The sequence below is a fragment of the Thamnophis elegans genome, chromosome 4, assembly GCF_009769535.1.
Source record: "Thamnophis elegans isolate rThaEle1 chromosome 4, rThaEle1.pri, whole genome shotgun sequence".
In the NCBI taxonomy this organism is placed as follows: Eukaryota; Metazoa; Chordata; class Lepidosauria; order Squamata; family Colubridae; genus Thamnophis; species Thamnophis elegans.
In genome coordinates, this window is record NC_045544.1 from 61,069,997 (window position 1) to 61,090,215 (window position 20,219).

A 20,219-nucleotide genomic window follows, 5' to 3' on the forward strand; every position below is an offset into this window, starting at 1 on the left:
CCAATTTTAGAAAATCCCAAACCTAGCAATCTCCAAATGCACTGGATTATAAATATTGGGAATTATAGTTGGCAGATACTAGCTTAGAGAAAACTTTAAAAAAATCAGAAGCAAACCTACAATTTCAAAATGGTAGTTAATTGTGAGAAACAATATTATCCAAAAACTCACAGCTGCTCTGAAACAATCTTTTAGCTGTATTATGGGGTATGTCACTGTTGGAAGAAATGTCCTTCTGGGTTCAGCTCCAAGTGGGGAAAAAGACACTGGAGACATGGAGGCTGCTTGGAAAGATGGTTTTAATGGTGGGCAGGACCACATGGCTTGAGTCCTGAACAGAAAAGGTGATTACATGCTTCAATGTTGGTGGAGAAAAAGGGAGGGAAGGCTGAGATGCTGAGTCCCTGGTTTTATGCCCTCTCTGGCCTTTGATTTTTAGCTTGTATTCTGATTGGTTGTCAGAATCCCATGGGGCCATGCAGGGGCCCATGCATTTTGAATCCAGGTTTGGTTGAGTTTCAGATGCCATGTGATGAGTTGGGTAAAGGGCCAATATTATCATGCCTTAATCCCCTTGGAGCTGAAAGGGAGAACTCTTTATTATGTAAAGGGACTGGCTTGGCCTTTTTAATGGCCCATTGACAAAGTGGGTGGGGGCAGGAAGCTACAGGGAGCTATTATCTCTTTAAAACATATTGCTTCCTTTTCACATTCAGGGAAATGTAATATTCTACCTTTTCAATATTTCCTAGGATATTTCATTTTTCTGGGAGAGGGTTGGGTGATAACTTCCTACAATACCTTGACCTGATGAAATAAGTAATTCTATTGGGTACACCTTGGGACTTTAAAATATGTTTGATTGGTTGAGCTTTGAAAACAACAGCCTTTGGAATTATGAAGTCTACAAATCCAAATAACTAAGGCCAGAAAGATCAAAGACAAGTATTTAGATCTTGGAAGACCTGAATAATCCAAGCAATATTATTGCTTTGAGTTATAATTTGTATATTTCACATTTTGAGAAATTCCAAACCTCAGTCCTATGCAACTAGGTAATGTTAAAATTCTGCCAATTTGTGTAGAGGCAATATTGACCAGAATAGATAAATGCTCTGAGTCAGCATAAGGCACTTTCCAATATTCCTGTCAGTTCAGCGTGAAGCTTATTCCCAAATTAGTGTGCATAGGATTTCAGCCTGAAGGGGAAGACTGATTTGAATCTCCCCTCCACTAAGCTAAAGCACTTGAATTTAAGTGGTATTAGTCCCATTAAACTAATCAATGGGATTGATCTTGCTTCTGCAGCACATGCTTGCATAATCAGGTTTGTGGATTGCAAGCATCATCATCATGATCCTTCATTGAGGAAAAAAAAAAACAGTCCTAAAACTACTAAGCACTGCACAACAGTAATTAAAAACCACAAGTATACAATCTAAAATGGACTCTTACTTGTAAGAAATGGAGTGGGTTCTAAGAGGTAGCTGTAACTGCTGTCATTTTACGCCCTTCATGGCATAAGAATGGCAAAGAATGAATGCTGTGAATGTGAGTCTTGCAAGTTACTTATTTCCTTTCTAGCATCCAAAGTCATTGTTTTATACAGCCACCAGCTGGATACTTCTGACAGGCAAGGAATTTAGAGAAATATATATTTGGAAATATGCCATGCTGCAGAGTCAGAATAATATCTATGGAGATTTTCAGCCATCCAGGTCAAGATTGGCCCAAAGGTGCTTTTTCAAGAAACAATGGAATTTCTGGTTTTTCTTTGAAGACATTTCGCTTCTCATCCAAGAAGTTTCTTCAGCAACTTAAAAATAGGCAAAACTATGCAGGGCTGCACTTTTAACAGTGTTAAGTTAGCTACCAGAGAATCATGGGTTAAAACCCCCAAATAATCTCAGATATTCATAACAGAATTTTCTATACATTCTGTGGTTTTTAATAGCTGGATAAAGTAGTCCTCTATCACACCAAAGCAACCAATAAGAAGTGAAATAGGTGACCTTGCTTTTACTGTTCACCTCATCCTTGTCTTCTTTAAATTATTCTTCTGGTTTTGATTTCCTAGTTATTATTTTCTTTTTTTAAAAAAACATAAACTGAAACATGATGTTTGTCAATGTAAACATTTTTATAATGAGCCTTCCAAAATTTGAAAATATTAAATTAGTAAAAGAATTTGTGCACAAGAAAGTTAGAAATGAATCTCATCGCATGCCCTTATGGTGCTTTGTAACCAGTGGTGGGATTCAAATAATTTAACAACTGGTTCTCTGTCCTAATGATCAGCTGGTTAGGTGGGGCTCGGTTCTCATGTGACCGTGTGGGTGTGGCCAACTCAACGTCACTCAGGTCGATGGGCGCTTTGCCTTAGCTGTGACAATGTAATAAGGGTTAACCGGAGAGGCAGTTTCTGTAGGCAGGGCAATAAAGATCAGGCTAGAAACAACACCAGAATGCTTCCTTCCTGCCTTCCTTACAGGATTAGCCCTGTAAAGTGGAAAAAACACAAAATGAGATTTCTTCCAACAACCGGTTCTCCCAACTGCCTAGAAAGTTAACAACCGGTTCTCCCGGATAGGTGCGAAGTGGCTGAATCCCACCACTGTTTGTAACATAATCTTCAAAACCCTACTGGTGATAAAGGTTGCTATAATTCATATAGGGAGATTAACAAGCCAAATAGGGTACATATGGAAGTAGGTTCCAAAGATGTTATTTTTTCAAGAGGCTTGAAAAGGTCTTTCTGCTTTTTCTTTGAAGATGTTTCTCTTGTCATCCAAGAAGCTTCTTCAGCTCTGATTGACAAAGAAAAAACAGAAAGTCCAGTTGCCTATTGAAAAAAAAGCATCTTTGGGACAACCATGACCTGGAGGACTGAGAATCTCCATAGACACATGGAAGCAGGAGAATAATATTGCTTGAACTTGTTGAGTCTTCCGAATAAAGAATTGCCTGGTTTTAATATAGGTATACAATCATGAAACAAGAATAATTTCCTTTTTATTTTATTTTAAAGGGGAAAATAATCCCTTTATTCTTTATTCTTAGTATTCTTCAATCAATATAGGTAGTAAATGTTTGTTTTACTTGCAGATTTTTTTCAAAACAAATCAATCTGAAGTACAATCTTCAGAAATCTTTAGAAAGCTGCAGCTTTTATTAAATAGGCCTGACATGTTGGCTTTCATTCCTTTATCAGCTAGGAGCATGTCATCCTTTCTCCTATCTAGAAATAATTTGTGAAAAACTAGAGTTGTGATTATAAATAATGGGGGAAAGACACCTATCTATATCTGATTTGTCCATTGTCTGTTCATATCATCTTGTAATGAAGGATGATGTAAATGTACTATTAGTAGCAGCAGCAATATATAATATCTAATGATTGATCTTCTGATTCTTGAAGAAGTTTCAGGTACTCCCTTTAGTCAGATATTATTATATAAATAAATTTATAGGCATAGAATTGTTGAGTTTTGTAATAGAATTATTGGACAATATTAACATGGTTCTATAAAGTATTTCTCTGTCACACACAAAACATTTCTATTATTAGTTCTGTTAGGTAAGCTCCCCATTGGGAGAGTGAGTGCGTTCAGAGAAGCATTGTAAGAGTAGTGTTGGAGAACACACAAACCAGCATACAGAGACACTGAAGTTTAAATAGGCTTTTACTTTTGTGGAAATAGAGGTATCAGAGTCCATCAAACAGTCCAAGTCATACCCGGTTAAGACAGTCGGTCATCAATGTCTTTCAGTGAAGGGATAATCCAAATAACATAGTCCATAATCATACAAACAGTCCGGTACACAAAGTTTGCTAGCAGTTGCAAAACTTACAATAGCTCACGCTGATCTTCTAACAGCTAGCTTCCAAACACTCAGATCAGATCAGCCTCTAACAGTGATTCTGGCTCCATCTTATGGCCAATTGAGGAAACAGCAACCAATCACATTTACAGCATGGTTTAAAGAAACAGGTACAGCATTGTTACATGATTTATATATTGCCAGCCCAACCGTCAGATTATATTTCTTAGATTATAGTTCTCTGTGGGGAACATTTTTTATTTCCTTAGTTCGGCATTATACCGAATATCCTAAAAGAAAGTTGATGGCATCTTACTGTGCTGGCTTGTGGAAGAGGATGGCAAAAGTCTGTAGTTTAACAAGCCATAACTTATTATTCATAATTTTAATTATGCTGAGAGGAATCAGCGGTGAAATATGACTACTTTCTATCAGACAGATTTAATCTCAGTAGATGTGAGACTAGTGATGCATACATGAAAACTGTTTTATTTTTTAAAAAAATAATAACCCTCGTCACATAAAAAAGTGATTTTGAAGCAGCTTGCTTTTAAAAACAAACCACATAGCATTCAAAGTATTGAGTGCCGACAGCATAAAAATTAGTGAAATATTAAGTCCTTGATCTATTTTGCAATGGAAAATGTGTTCATTTATGCATTATTCTTTCTCTTGGGGGGGGGGGGCAGTACAGAGGTGTTTTCAGTTAAGTATCCTCTTGTTTTTCTTTTTCAAGGCTCAACTGCCTGAGCAGTTACGATATAGCAAGAAAAACTTTTCCTCCCACAACTACGTCTGAATTCAGGATAATAGCCACCTGTTGCATTTCAGATTGTTGGGTAAATATGAAAAGAATGCCAGTCCTTCTTTTCTGTCCAGTCTCCAACTCTCTTACTCTGACAATTCTACTTTCATTTAATTTAATTCAGCATTAAGCTGGAAGATGTGGTAATTAATTTTTCTACTGGTTTGCTTTGGCTGAAGAATGCATTCATTTATCTGAGTAAAGCTACTGGCCTGAACAAAACTTAATTATATTAATATAATTCTAAAATAAAATTCATTCAATACTTGGAAGTCTGTGGACTTGCTGCTTTAAAAATCAAATTCATAAAATAAGGCTGTGCCTGATTTTAAATTCCTTGTGGATTATGTCAACTGAGTACAATATTTTATGAAGTTTAAGTGTTACACTGTATATCAAGGGCAAATTAGTGTTTTTATAACATTTTAGAAATATTTTCACAATAAAGTAACCAAACTGACTTTGCTAATATACCTCAGTGTTTTCTTTTCCTTCTGGGGTCATGTTTAATTTTCAGAAAGACTGTGTCTTACTATTAGGTGAAGCATATTTTTATTATTCCAACAATTGCACATTTTTGATGTTTGTATTTTCTGAAGATTTGACCCCAGAAATTCTTATATATAATTACAAACACCCTAATGGTGATTCTTGCAGATACCTTAATATTTGCTCTTGATTTTTATTTGTTACCATTGCAAATATTAGCCATATGAGAAATAGTCATATCTGCAGACTGAAAGAAAATGAGAACATTATTGGAAAGAATTCAAACCAATCTTAGAAGCAGTGTTTGAGTCTGATATTTTTCTGTAATAGGTGCATACATATGCATAACATATGTACATGCAAAGAACAGATTAAGGAATGAAACATCTCCACAAATAATGAATACGCATAAATTCGCTATAACTCAAAATGATATATCTTGCATATATGCAATCTACATGGGACTATTCCTGAGCAGCATTCAAAGACTACAGCTAGGGCAGTGTGGACAATTTGGGGCCCTCAAGAATGGGCCCTGTAATGCCATTACTCTGTGAGCTGCATTCGTGCTGGTCTACTTCTAGGTACAATGCAAGGTGTTGGTGATCACCTTTAAAGCCCTTCATGGGGTGAAATGGTCCCATTGAGGGACCATCTCACCCCACTGGGATTGACCTGTCCCACTTATGCTGGCAGAGAAGGCAGGCTAGCAGCTCCCATCAGCCTAATTATTCCAGCAGGTAGGGTCCAGGAGGAGGACCATTTCTGCTCTTGATCCTGCCCTCTGGAACATCTTGCCCCCTGATGTCAGGTTGGCCCCAATTGTCCTATCCTTTTGTAAGGGCCCAGAGACCTGACTCTGTCAGGTGGCCTGGGGTGCCCCAATGGGGGAACAGCAAAGTGGGAGATGGTTGATCAAGTAACCACAGATCCTACCTCCCCACATTCTGCCCCCACACTCTCCACGTCTCCCTAGATTTTAATCTTTGGTTTTAATTTCTTTATCTTTTAATGTAGGTATATTTTTATGACTGCAAGCCACCCAGAGTTACTTTATGATAAGATGGGCAGCCAATGCATTGGGCTTTTACCCTTGTACCCAGAATCACTTAGAATTAATTCAGCAGCCGTATACATTTCTTAAATAAAATAAATATTTTCTTCTTTCTTCTTTCTTTTTCTTTTTTTCTTTTTTTTTTTTTTTTCTTTTTCTATTTTCTTTTTCTTTTTACTTTTTCTTTTTTCTTTTTCTTTTTTCCTTCCTTCCTTCCTCTTTTCCTTCCTGTTTTCTTTCTTTCTTTTTTGCAATTTTGTCTCCTGAATGCATCCATTACACTAGACATATCTCTTATTTGGGATACTAGGAATAGTATATTGGATTGGAAGGTAGTCTCTAAATAAAATAACTTAATAAGGGCTTCAAAAAATGTTAAAATGTGGTAGAGGGGGCATTTTTTTTAACCATGTGAAGTTTGCAACTGTATCTGAGAATTGGCACAAGCCTATCCAATGATTAGCTAGTTCCCCTTTGCAAAAGGGAAAGGTACCAAAAATGAATTTTAGAAAATGATACTGGGAGTGCATGTGCTACTGTATGACAGGATTCTGATCAGGAGAACACAGAGTTTCTAGTGAAGTTTGAGAAGCATAGTGTTGCTTTATGTCGAAGAGTGGGTGTACAGATCAAATTTGATACATCCAAAGAATAGGTGATTCAGAAAAAATATATAGGGTCTTTATTAATTTAAAAGTCCTTATGATAAAATCCATAGGCTTATCATGGAATATTTGGCAGTAGAGATTGTGGGGACTCAAATCTGAAGAGGAATGATATTTCGGTTGGGCTGTATGCATCATCTTTACATCTGTTGTAATAAGGAACAGCTCCTTAAAAATCCATATCTTTTCGGGAGCTTGCAGTATAGTCACATGGTTCTGGGAAAGCATGGGTTTTAAATAAGGAGGCGTTGAAGTAGGCCCAAACATATAATTCTAATAGGGCAGATAACTATATATTTTATTCCTGTTCTAACTTTACATTTATAATCAGAGAGATTTTCCAAAGAAGTAGGGTTTAGCTCTGATAATGCCAATCTATATAAGAAGGCAACCATTATCCCCATTAATTATCAGCCATTAACCTTCATTACTCTCTCTCTCTCTCTCTCTCTCTCTCTTTCTTTCTTCTTTCTTTCTTTCTTTCTTCTTTCTTTTCTTCTTCTTCCTTCCTTCCTTCTTCTCCTCTCTCTCTTTCCTTCCTTCTTCCATTTATATACCTCCCCAACTCACACAGGTGACTCTGGATGGATCCTCAGGCCTGATGCAAAAACCACATCTTGGAACTTTGCTGGAAGGCCAATAGGACGGGAGCTAGTAATTGTATACTGCTCAATGAATTCTTACAATGGATCAAATCAGATGAGATATTTTGACTGGAAAGCAAGCAGGCCTTAGAGCTGGAGGGTCAACATTTGATTACACTTTTATTTTGCAGCATCTGGCTGAAAAATATACCTTACGGACACGATCAGAGCTATATGTAGCTTTTATCGATTTCAGATTTGCTTACGGTGTAAATTTAAGAATTCTACTACAGAGTTTTGCCTTGGTGTCTGTTTCTGTTTTTATATAAATGCTATGAGGACTTGTGTTTAAAAGTTAGGTTCCCTGAACAATTTTTTGTCATCAGAGGAATAAGACAGGGTTGAGTCTTGGCATTACTATTGTTCAATGCGAACATCAATCCTCCTGTGGCCAAAATGAATAATCTAGCTAATCATCCCCTGAAATTGAAGGATAGACATACTGCAATCCCCATATGATTGCATGCTATAGTGATGATGATGATAGTGAGGATGATGCTATAGTGTTATCTCAGACACCAATTGATCTAATGAGAGGTTTACGTATTTTGGCTGCATATTGTAAGACAGAAGCACTTGAAATTAATTATGCAAAGCTAAGGCATTAGCATTTGTTAAATGTCCTAAAATGCATGCCTGACAACTGAATAAGAACCCAACTGGACAAATCAAAATCTTTAACTATTTAGAATCAAAATCTTTAACTATTTCTCTAAAGTTGTGCTTTAGAGAAATGGTAAACATAGGGTACACATGGAGTATATTGTACAAGATGCTCAGAAATCAGCCAGAGCCTTGCAGTCCTTTCATTACATATTTTCTGTGTTTCTTTGAGTCAGAGCTGATTCCTACTGACTGCTTGGACTAGTCCCTGCAGTTTTCTTGCCAGGGTTTTTCAGAAGTGATTTTCAAGTATACCCATCCTAGAATTGAAAGAAAGTGACTGGTCCAAAGTCACCTAGACTTTGTCTTTGTGCCTAAAATGGAACCAGAACTCATCATTTCCTGGTTTCTAGGCTGGTGCCTTCACCACTACTAATTATAATTAATTAATTAACATGATTGCTGATATTTTAAACATTTCTCCTTTGGTTAATTAGAAACACTCTATATCTACTAAAACTCTCGCCATGACCTTGAACTGGGTAAATCATAGAGCTTTTTTTTTTAAAGCATGATACTTCAAGTGGAATAAGATAACAATAAAAGTTAAGGAGCTTAGTGCCACTCATAGCCCCTCCCAAGATTTGAATGACTCCTACCCTACTGGTGTTTTGAAGGGCCTTGAAGAGCTAGCTCCTTATCCAACTCTTTGGTAAGTGTAACTGAAGCCACTATTCCGTTTTCTTAGGTCTCATCTCGGTTTGTTATCTCTGCCATCTTTGTCCTTGTTATTTGTTTTTTTTCTTTTTTAAAATTATTTAACAATTTGCAAACGGCCCAGAGCCTGTGAGTGTTGGAGAACATATAAATTTAACAATAAATAAATAAAGGAATAATATTATGCAGAAAAGAGGACAAACTAATTACAGCTATAACAACCAGCTATGGAATTGACCAGGGACGTGCAGTCAGGGGAGGCAGGGGAGGCGGGGCCTCACCAGTCTCGTGAGGAAAAGAAAAGAATTTTTAAAATAATTAAAAAGGCCAAGGTAGTTGCTGCAAGACTCCAAGTCACAGTAACTCTGAGTCTGCTTAGTGCTAACTGTAAGGGGAGGCAAGAGAACTATGGGCCTCCTTTGCATAAGGAATTTTTCACCTTTTAAGAGTTAAGCAAGGGTTAAAAGGCGAAAAATTCTGTATGCAAAGGAGGCACGTGATTCTCCCACCTCCTGATCTGGGAGCAGCAAATCATGCCTTGGCAGCCTAGCCTCAGTAAGTTGCTTTTTTATTTAATTTTTTACACTTTCATCATGCAGACAAGAGGAGAGTTGAAATCCACAGCTGGAAAAGGTATGTGGATCGGACGGAGGGGGGGATTCAAAATTATTTGTAATGTAAGTAATTGTAATTTGTTTTTATTGTGTGTGTGTGTGTGTATGTGTGTGTGTGTGTGTGTGTGTCTTTTACCTGCCTCTGCTGGTGCGCGGGCTGGCACATTTATTTTTATTTTTTATTTTTTTATTTTTTAAAGCCATGCCACCTCAGCCCACCATGGAGCGAAACATGTCCTGGTTTGTGGCCGGGAGGCATGCTGGCACTTTAAAGTGCATGCTGCCGCCAGACTGTATGGCCGTGGCGGCGGCATGCACTTTAAAGTGCCAGAGTGCCGCCCGGCCACAAACCAGGACATGTTTCGCTGTATTGCGGGCCGAGGCGGCATGCACTTTAAAGTGCCGGCATGCTTTCCGGGCCGGCCAAGTCCCGCTGAATGGCTGGCCCAGAAGGCATGCCGGCACTTTAAAGTGCATGCCACCTCAGCCCGCCATACAGCGAAACATGTCCTGGTTTGTGGCCGGGCAGCATGCACTTTAAGCGCGCCTGTCCGCCATAGAGTGGGCTTGTTCTCTGCTTTAAGGGGGCTTTAAGTGGGAGAGGGGGCTCTGCTTGGCTTTCCCCCCTCTCCTCAGGTGCAGCTGGGGTGAGGGGGGTGGATGGTGTGTGCGCGCGCACTATTCCGGCTGGGGGGGGGGAGGCAAAATCCTGCCCGCTTGCCTCACCAACGGTGAACCTCACCGCACATCACTGGAATTGACAGTGAAATTGTTTCAAGAGGCAAATAGTTTCTGCCTTTAAGATAGGTTATTAACAGTAAAGGAACAAGCTGTCAAGATATACACCACAGGCTAGCAGTGGTAGGGTAGCTATGAAGTCTTTGAAAAAGGTATTTAGGTGCTGTGATGCATGTAAACAAAGGTAAGAATCCCAGAGGTGATAATTTTCCTTGTAACGATGGTATAAAAGTGATAGTGAGACTTTGAGAAGCAGCTTAGAAAGAATATTTAAGCTTTTGAACTTTGGTGCAAGAAATTGCTCCTGAAATACCATGGACATCTAAGTAAACAAACAAATGGATCACTAAAAATGAACCCAGAGTTCTCAGCATGGCATAAACAACCTGGTTCAAATTATCATACTTTAGCTATATTATCACATCTTCCTGGGAAACATCTAAAATGCTGGGAAAAGATGAAGGAAGGGCAAGAAGGCAACCACTAGCAACAAATTGATGAGCATAATTATAGAAACAGCAGATGCATCATTGGAAGACATGATGGACCAGGTTGGAGACGGATCATCCTGGAGAAAATCTATATGGACATTAAGAGTTGACACCTGTGTGGTGGCACATAATCAGTCAATCAATATTAATTTGCATTGAAATAATTATCAGAAGTTCAAAATGTAGGGATAGGACCAAATCTACTCAACTCTTAAAATCAGCCCATTGAATCCATTGGCCTTCAAGATCAAAAAAGAGATTGCTTTAAATACAGGTTTTTATGTCAGGAAGGCAAATTCATTGAATTTTTCCAGGGACATAGACTAATGTCTCAATAGTCTTCATCACATGAATTATAACTATAAATAACAAAATTGAAAATGAAATGAAAGTTCCTCTCTCTAGAAATACTATCTCAGAGGATGCAACTACGATATCAGCTCCTCTCCTCTATACAAGTACATAAATATGTCTGAAGAGTGAAGTTTAACATCTTTTAGAATGTATACAACTGCTGCCAAAATCAATGACACCGAGAATATGTTTATTTATTTTTAGTAACCAAGTGAGAATGAATATTTCCATGATATTGATTGCACTGTCTATAATTCTCACTCTGTTGAAACCAAAGTGTGTTTGGTATATTTATATGAATTAATTTGAAATATCAGCATCACATTTCAAATTCAGGCCCATTTATTGAAATTCAGTCATTTTCAGTATCATGTTTTTATGACGTTATGCCCTAGTGTGACCATTAAACAAATAAACAATTATATTTTTACAAATTTGTCCTTTAGCTTCATAATGAAATCTTATCATGGACATGGATATTAGGTACATTGAGCTGTTTTCAACTTCTGGTTTTAAATATGTTGTTACAGGGAATCCCATCTATGATATCAAGTTCATCACTCAAAAAGTGAAAAGCAACCCTGAGTTTGGTGACTTCCTAATAAACTATGGTGAATGGAGTTTTTCTCAGCAACATTGTTATAGATCCCAATCCCTAATACCAACACAAATATCTATCTCCCTCTGCCTCTCCCTCTCCCTGCTCCCTCTCCCTTTCCCTCCCTCCCTCCTTCCCTCCACCATACATACATACATACATACATACATACATACATACATACATACTACATACATACACACACACACACACACACACACACACACACACACACCACACACACATATATATATATAATATATATTATATATATATATTATATATATAATGTCATCTTTCCTGATAACAGAGGAATATGTACAGGAGTTAAAGCAAAATAAAGCATGTCCCAAAGATGTTTTTTTCAAAAGGCAAGAGAACTTTCTTTGTTTTCCTTGAAGGCATTTCACTTCTCATCCAAGAAGCTTCTTCTGAACTGAAAAAGCTTCTTAGATGAGAAGTGAAATGTCTTCAAGGAAAAACAAAGAAAGTTCTCTTGCCTTTTGAAAAAGCATTTTGAGACAGCTATAACCTGGATGACTGAGAATCTCCATTGATAAAATTAAGCATTCTCATTCATATTCTCCCCACCCCCCTCTCTCTCACACAAATACACAAACCTGTACAGAAGTTTGCTTTATATGTAGTGAGAAACTTTCTGGAATTGCACTGATGTACCCTGATTGGGTAATGAAACTGCTGATGTTTCTAGTTGGTTAATGAAGCACCTGCAAGAAAACAACCAAGCTCAGAGTGCCACAAGTTAAATTGTACTTGCCTAAAAATCTTTTTGGAATCCCAATGACACGAAGTACAATTTCAGTAACCTTTAGTACATGTCAAAAATGGTATTAGGGCCAGCTGAAAACTTAGTAATCCTTCTACAACACCATGGTTCAGTAATGCAGTTTGATCTGGAAAGAAAGATTTCCATCAGTTCTGATACTGTCATTTCAGTCGACAAAGCCTGGACCAAATTTCAAGGAGAGGAAAAATGTGAAGCACATACCATCAAAACAGGTTCTGGGTTTTGCATCAAATTCTGATGTTTTTAATTTTAGTCTTATTTTTTTAAGTAGCATTATCGGTCTGAACACTAATAAAATTGCTTACAATTTTTGAAAAATGTACCTGTTAATCTAACAATGCTGCTTGTACCTATCCTGCTCCATGTTTTGCATCCTACAGAAATACATTCTTTGTCTAAGCTGGTTTCCTATTTTACAACAAGAGAAAGAAATAAAATTAAGTGTGTCAATTAAGCCTTCCATGTTTCTTTGACCTCTGCTGTATTTTAAACAAACCATTTTATCTGAATGACATTGCCATAAATTGAAGAACCTTAGAAATAAACTCTTAAATCCATGAAAAACTAAGGGATAAAATAGCCACAAATAAAATGAATGATGTAGTAAAAGTCATACTACAGTGTAATCATTTATAACTTAAGACCACATTCTAATATAGCAATTTTTGAAGAAAATCAACTGGTTCTACTAATATAGATATGAAAAGGCTGTCCAGGTTTGCCCAAATATTCTAATTTTCATTTATTTAAATGTTACAGCTTTCAACTCGTGTATATAATATTGTCAGCAAAATCAATGAGACATTAATCACCCTCTCTTTCTCTCTCACCTTCCCTCTTTCTGTCCCCCTTTCTTTCTCTTTCCTTTGGATAGTCATAAAGGAATATATTTTTAAAAGAGTAAAGCTTTTCATGAAATGTGACACACATTATTCTTTCTTTGAACTCTAGCCAGTCTGCAAATTTTATCTCATTTAGCTATAAATTAAAAAGCTCTAGAATTTTGTATTTTTCCATGAAACTCTATAGTAAAGTGTGTCTCCTACTGTCTGTCTTTTGCTCCACATTCAGACATGGGCTCTGCCCAGGAGAGGAAAAACTTGCAGCATTTCTGTAATTTTGACTCAGAGCCCAGAACAAGGTTGGTTAGTTCTGCATGCTATTAGAACATCTTTCTATTATCATGTTTGTTTATAATATTTTTATATTACTTTTTTTTTCTTAAAATAATTAACAATAGCACAGTCTATCTTTGCAATCTGACCATATATAAGTATACTATATGTACCTCTAACTTGATGGGATATTCTCTTGGCATGAAAGCTATTCCCCAGATTAGACATTCTATCTCATTCAGAATAGTGTAAAGATACTTGGGGTAAAACTCAGGTTTGGTTGTACATGTGGCATATTAGCCAAGATGCAAGGGAAGACTCACGCTTCATAGATATAATTAAAGCTAGTAATCGTTCTGTATTACTAAAACCTGAGTATGAAAGTGGTGATAGATAGAAGACAATATCTAAGGACACATTGGGTGAAGATGACATCATAAGACAAAAATGCAATCTATGAGGAGTAAAGACATTGAATTAAAGAATGAAAGGGAAGTATAGAAAATAGATATATTGTATGCCTAGGAAACTAAAGGAAAGGGGAAGATATCAGATATGTCAGTTACAGAGAGTGATCAATTTGGCACAAGAAAACCATTGGTTGCCCTCTGACACCACTGGATGACATCGCCAGATCTCACTGCTTTAGCAGAGTAGGGAAGATACTCAGAGATGATTCACACCCTGGTCAGTGTCTCTTTGCACTTCTACAATCAGGCAGAAGACATCAAAGTATAGCCAGCTGAACAAACAGGTTTAAAAATAGTTTCTATCCTTGGGCTGTGAGAATTTTAAATACAACCACAATCACTCCATACACACGCTAGGTTTTTTTTCTTTTTCTTTCTTTTTTCGTTTCTGTTATAATTCTGTTATAACCAGTGAAGTTAAAACCAATTTCATTGTATTTAAGTACAATGACAATAACGATTATACTTATACTTAATATGGTTACTCATAAAGGGAGTGAGGGAAGCATGATGGAAATAAAGATGTGTTAATTATGAATAAGTAACGAAAATGTATGGCAACAGCTATGAACTGATGTGTTTTTGATGTGACCATGTGTGAAAGCAGGAATCCATAGATTAATGATAGTTGAACGTTACATTCCTGTGAACTGCAATAATAGAAGAACCTCAAATGAATTTCAAGGAAAATTATGCATGCATGCATGAAAATGTGATTCAGAGAAAAATAATAGTCTTGGCCAGAATGAATAGATGAATGGAACAATATAAGAAGTATAAAAACACGATTAGGCCATTCAGAGACCCAAAAATAAATGAAAATTGTGATGGCTGGTGAGGACTTGCTTAGAAAAGATTTGTTCTATATAATTTAAGCATAAGTCCTTTAGTATACAAACAGGGAAAACAACAAATAAAAGTATGATTGCTTTGTTGTATTATTGTAGAATACTGAGAAATTTAGTGAAGGATACAAAGATAATAAGAGATTTTGAATGTGGAATGTACTATTATTTGGACAAGGCAGAAAATGAAAGAAATGCAAAGAAAATGCAGAAATTTTAATGGAAACAAAAATTGTTTTGAAATGGGTGAGAGGTCTCTAGCAGAGTGAATAGAATTTAAAAGAAAAAATGGGATGAAACTTACATGTAGCAATATTGAAAAAAATGTTTTAGAGATGTGGAGAGGAGTAATAATGATATGCAGAAAGGGAAATGAAAACAAATGCTATAAAAGTTTAGGTTTAAGAAAATGAAAAAAGACATGAACATCATGAAAATATTGAAATATAAGGCTCCTGATATAAATGTGATACTGGAAAAATGTTAAAATATGGATGTAGCATGTTTATGGGGTGAACATGCAACTCATTTAAAATGTATGGAGACTTGCATATTGGCCTGATGATTGGAAGAATGTTAGGTTTCTTCTATGCTAAAGCAAAGGTAAGAAACGTTAATGTGAAATTGACAGAAGAATTTTAAATAGACCAAGAAAGATATTGATATTTATTTATTTGTTTGTTTGTTTATGTATTTATTTATTATTTATTTAGTCAACAAGTACAAGGAAACAAATATCAGTATAGACATAGACATGGACACATGATAATATGGCACAAATAAATGAATATAAATAAGCAAAACATAGCCATAAACACATAACATGAGTATATAAACATATACATGTACCTAAATGGGGACAGTAGGACAGGGACAGTAGGCCTGCTGGTGCAATATAGGTATGAGGGAATTACAATGATTTGGGAAGTACTTTATGGCTTTATTTGAAGTATTGTGTGAAGTTTTTTTGCTCTTTTGCTTTTCCTCAAATCAATGAGAAGCATATTTGTGTGATGAAGTTTATTATACATTTGTAGTTTAGATAAAGCTTATGATGAAGTAATTTGCATAAAATGCACTATGGTCTGTACAGCTATGAGATGATGGCGGATTGCTGAAAAATTAATATATGGTGTAAAGAAAAGAAAGAATCAATTTGGCCTTAGTGGTTAAGGCTCCAATGCTAAAACTTAGGAATTTTTGAGTTCTAGTCCTACCTTAAGCGTGAAAGCCAGCTGGGTGACTTTGGACCAGTCCTTCTTCTCAGCCTATAACAGCAGATTCAGCCTACAAGTTAGTTAAGGATTACGGATATTCTCAGGTTCATCATTGATCAGGGAATAATAGGACATTTCATGTCTTTTTAAAAAACAACCTAATTGAATTGTATTTGCATATGGTGACTAGAACTTTATTATTTGCAATGAAGATTAGATAGATTAAAAGTAGACAATACAACAAACTGTATGAATTTGGAAAAAATGCACCAAAAAGTCATGATTATTGCATCCGAGAGGGAAAATAAACTGACCAATTAAAGGTATATATATACACACATATACATATACATATACATCATATACATTACACTTACACACACACACACACACACACACACACACACACACACACACACACACATATATATATATATATATATATATATATATATATATAGAGAGAGAGAGAGAGAGAGAGAGAGAGAGAGAGAGATACTCTCTCTCTGCAAATACTTTAACTTGGAAATATATTATATAGTGTGATGAGGTTTATTAAGATAAATTATATATGAGTCTGCTTCTGCCCACTTTGATAAATGCAAGTGAGAATTGAGTATGTCAGCAAAACACATAAAAGCAAGCTGAATGAATGGGAAAGGTGTACTTCAGAAGTTGTTTATGGTAGAACAAGAGGTAAGAATAAGTGGGAGGTGAAATGAATGCGGATTGAAAATAAATGTGATCAGTACAAAAAGAGGTATATCGAGGTTGTCTGATTCTATAGAAATATTGAATGAGGAATGAATCATAAAACAAACATAGGAAAAAGTGAATAGGTCAGGAGGAAAGAAAAGACCAAGAAAGCCATAGAAGAGGAAGTTGATGAGATCCTCAAAAATAAACAGATGACTACTGTAATTTAAGAAACAAAAGGTAGTATATGAAAGGATGTTTCAATGTGGTGGAAGCAAGGATAGTTTGCAAAAGGAGAATGGATAAAGTTATAGAAAATTGTGCTGAGATAAACTAAATTTAGCTAATTTCTTTTTCTTATTGAATGCTTTTAATTACTTTGGCTCACTATTTCTCTTTTGACATGTTGCATAATGTTGCTCACCTTGAAAGGGAATACTGCATAGCCGGAATTAGGTAATTTCTGAGCCAACAAACAAGATCATCTGATCAACTCTCCCTCATCCATTCTCTTTTCTTTGGTTCTCCTGCTGATTGTGTTTCAAGAGAGCAGACTGATAAGCCTGTAGTAAGGATAATGGAAGTAGAGGTTGAAGTCTCTTATTAGTCCAGCAATCTAATGAATTTTGCTGAAGTAATAGTTCCATTTGGATTCTTAGGTAAAACCATCTATCAATAACTGCTTACTGTATATACTCGAGTATAAGCCTAGTTTTTCAGCCCACTTTTTGGGCTGAAAAAAGCCGCCTCGGCTTATACTCGAGTCAGTGAAAAATTTGCCCGAAATGGAGGAGAAAAAGGGGCGGGGCCATGCCGCTGGGTGACACTCGTGAATGGCCCAGTGCCCCTGTGAGTTTCCCCCCCCCTCTGTGTCTGTTTGCCGCGCAGCGCGCACCGCACCATCCCCCCTCCTCACGTTCTAATGTAATGCAGGGCTGTCTTACGATTCCCCTTCCTCCCCCTCCTGCCGCTCTGCAACGATGTCCCACCTCCTCCTTGTTATGGCAAGCAGCCACATAGCGATGTCCCACCTCCTCTGGTACAGTGATCCAATGATAGGAATCACTGTGCCGTGTGTCATAGGAGGCGGGACATCGCTCCCGCGGCTGCACGGGATATCATCATCACAGCGGGACATCAGCATCATGAGGTGAGTGAAGTATTTCATTGAATACACTGCTAGTTTACTGTTTTTCTTTGAAATAAATATTCAAAACATTATTGGTATCTATTTTTATTTTTGAAATTTACCGGTAGCTGCTGCATTTCCCACCCTAGGCTTATACTCGAGTCAATAACTTTTCCAGTTTTTTGTGGTAAAATTAGGTGCCTCGGCTTATATTCGGGTCGGCCTATACTCGAGTATATACGGTATAACTTTTAAACAAGCTTTAATTGATATATAAAGATAGCTTTCTGAAATATAAAGGCTTCCTGCCTTTCTTTCTTTTACTCCACATTATAGAATTTAAGGGTAATTTTGCTCTTTGTCTAGCTAAAGAGCCTGTGCTGCTAGCGCTGAGATGACTTGATGGACGCTAATGCAATCTTGTGTATTTCTTTTCAGAGATAAATTCCACCCATTGCAGTAAGACTTAACTGCCAGCTGCCATGTAAAAGTGGATAAGATTGCAGCCTAAATCAAAATATTTATGGAATGTAATGGAAAGGGGACAAAGGAGATGGATATTTCTTTCTAAATATCTGATGCCATTACGTGTTCCACCATTTTTTATATTGTTCGTGGCTTTATGTTTCTAATGTTTACAAATGATTTTAAATGGTCATTCTTTAAATTTAGAGAGAGCTCATCTCTTGGCCTAAATTCAAAGCAATCATTAGTGAGACAGATCCTTCATATAAATACTGGCATACCACTGAGCTGATATGATGAAAGTTGGGTCTACAACTTGAAAATCATATCCTTAATTTTGTGATTCTTTCTTATGAGTCTGTGTGAAGAGAATTTTTTCAATGAGTGCTCTTTCCTTCAATTATTCTCCAAGAATATTGTTTAAAATTAAAATATCAGGTTTTAGTCAGGTGTTTACCCCTGTATGTTAGAACTCTACCTATTTGAACAAATTTCATCATGTATTCTCATTATGGATAGTGACTGGTAAACATAGCAGGCAGAATAATAATCAGCTAGAGTTTGCAAGTTTCTGAAATCTCTCTATACAAAAGCCAAGTACCACTCACTCATCACAAAATCTCCAGAACCGTAAAGCCTACAAACTTGAAATTTGGCACATATGTTCCTCTTTGCTTTTAGGTGCTAGCTAAGAAAGGATTTTTCAAAATGACCATCCAATCATTAGTATTTCTTATACAGTAATTAACATGCTCTGATGTTCTCCCTCCCCACCTGAAAATAACTCTGTTCCATCTGCCAGTTGCCTCACATTCTGTTACCTCAGTTAAAACTGGCAGACATTCCACTCCTTCACTCAGGAGCAGCCTGGAGCTCCTTACAGTACTACATGATGATACCTCACCAAAATGTCTATGCCTTCCACCTATGGAACTGCTTCCGGACGCAAGGCAGTATTCCCTTATGTGTTTCAATCACTGACCACCACTGAGCCAATGGATTGTGAACTGAATTTCTCCTGCATAGCTCAATCACATAGTTTCGTCACGTAGTACTCGTATCCAGCTAATAAATTATAAGAGTCATTTGATGACACTTGAGTTTATAGTGCCATTCTTGATTGTGAACTGGCATTCTTTGTAATGTCATTGTTAAAGAACAGCTGCTGCAGCTACCTGTTCCAAACCCTGAGAAAGGAAGTTAATTCAATTTGAATTTTATAAAACTGTATCTATGCATTAATTTTGTCCTAATTCCTTCCACCTCACTTTTTAAAAATCCCTAATACACTACTCAAGATGTTGTTTCTTTAAATAAGAATTCAACATGGAAAATTAAGTTTGAAGATTGGAGAATGAGATGACATCTTCATATGCATCACCAATAATAGTAATGATCTTCAGTATCCTATGATCACTCAAAGGATTAACATTTTGGTGGTAAAGATATTTCTTTAAGAGCAGGAAATAAAAGATAGTGAGGAGATATGTTAGACGTAAATAAACCAACAGATATTAGAGTTGGCTGATTTAGTGCTGAGCTGGCACAGTGCTTTGATAGAATGCATTCTATCTGCATTCTATCTAAGCACTATGCTGAGCTGCCTTCAAGGTTGACTCAGCCTTCCAGCCTTGTAAGGTCGGTAAAATGAGGACCCAGATTGTTTGCGGCAATGTGCTGACTGTAAACCGCTTAGAGAGGGCTGTATAGCACTACCAAAGGTGCTTTTTTCAAGTGGCAAGTGGACTTTCTGGGTTTTCTTTGAAGATATTTGGTTTCTGGCTTCTGGTTGGGCGTGGTCTGAGAGGAGTTGTTGTTTTTAACTGCTCCGGATCCTTGGCTGAGTTAAGCTGTCTAAACAGTATCCATCAACTGTTTGA